The sequence below is a fragment of the Nematolebias whitei genome, chromosome 5 (assembly GCF_014905685.2).
Source record: "Nematolebias whitei isolate Nwh7 chromosome 5, NemWhi1, whole genome shotgun sequence".
Classification (NCBI taxonomy): Eukaryota; Metazoa; Chordata; class Actinopteri; order Cyprinodontiformes; family Rivulidae; genus Nematolebias; species Nematolebias whitei.
The window spans coordinates 20,894,715-20,896,176 of NC_056502.1; the positions used below are offsets into that span (position 1 = coordinate 20,894,715).

General features: G+C 49.5%; 1 pseudogene; it reads left to right on the plus strand.

Moving 5' to 3' along the window:
• The first annotated feature begins 775 nt into the window (after nucleotides 1-775).
• Nucleotides 776-1,462, plus strand: part of LOC119410295 — a 9,461-nt pseudogene continuing 8,774 nt past the window's right edge.

Genomic DNA, 1,462 nt, shown 5'->3' on the forward strand with positions numbered 1-1,462 from the left:
ATTATAACTTAGCATCTTAATTATAGCTTAGTATCTTATAATTAAAGAGAAGCATCTTATAATTAAAGAGAAGCATCTTATAATTAAAGAGAAGCATCTTATAATTAAAGAGTAGCATCTTTTAATAATGACTCAGCACCTCAAAACTGTTGGGGTGTCCCACATTGTCTCCTCTGTTGTTCCTCTTTACCTGGTCTCTCCTCTGATTTCTCCTCTGTTCTTCCTTCCTCCCATTTTTTTACTGCTCCTCTGGTTCCATCTCCTCTGGTATCTCCTCTCCTCGGTTCTCCTCCTCATCTGTTGTTACTCCCTCCCCGGTTTCTCCTCTTGTGAGTTCTCCTCCATTGTTTTTTTTTTACCCTGATTTCTCCTCCTCTGGGTGTCTCAACTGTGGTCTCATCCACTGGGTTCTCCTCCTCCGGGTGTCTCCTTCCCTGGTTTATCCTTCGGGTGTCTCCTCCCCCTGGGTTCTCCTCCTCCGGGTGTCTCCTCCCATGGTTTCTCCTCTTCCGGGTGTCTCCTCCCCTGGTGTCTCCTCCGGGTGTCTCCTCCTCCGGGTGCCTCCTCCTCCCCTGGTTTCTCCTCCCAGTAAGCGCCGCGGTGGTTAACCCTTCTCCCCCCAGTTTGGCGCGGGGCTCCGGGGGAAGATGGCGGTGGAGATGCTGCTGCTGTCCGGGGCTGGAGCAGCGGGCTCGGTGTGCACCAGGCTCCTACCCGGCTGGATTTAAACAGACTTCTGGTTTTATTCTGTTAATGAACTTCCTCCGACATCTTGTCTCCAGCTCTGGACTCCTCTGGGGCTGCTTCAACTCGACTTTCCTGCTTTTTGTTCGGGCTGAACTCCGCGCAGCTTGTCGGGAATATTTGAGACTTGCGGACAGACAGGGTGGGAGCAAACAGAAAATTAAAAGTGGACGAAAATGTCCGGCTCGAAGGTAAAAGTTGCAGTGAGAGTTCGGCCCATGAACCGCAGGGGTAAGTCGATAAACTTCTCATTTCATGGCACATTCTGAACGTTTCGCTCTCTTCTCGTCTCTTGATTCTGGTGGAGCTTTGAGCCTCCTGTCCTCACTGCGCTTCATGAAACTCTCTCCTGCTGCAGAGATTGAGCTGAACACTAAATGTGTGCTGGACATGGAGGACAACCAGACTGTCCTGCACCCTCCGCCCTCAAACACTAAAGGAGAGAGCAGGTAAAGACAGCTAAGGCTTTCTGATTTATATAAACCTGGACAGAAACGAGCTGTTAGAGTTTGGATGTAAATATACATTTGATCTGTTTCTAGCAGAAGAGAGAGCAGACATAAAACACAACAAGGTCCAACAAAGTTCAGTCAGGTCTTTTTGTGTCGAGACGTTTCGTCCTTCATCCAAAGGACTTAATCGGTCCCACAAGCAGCACTCGCATGGGTCAGCCAGTTTGCAGGTGATAAGATGGTTCCTGGACTCCTCTGAGGCAGCC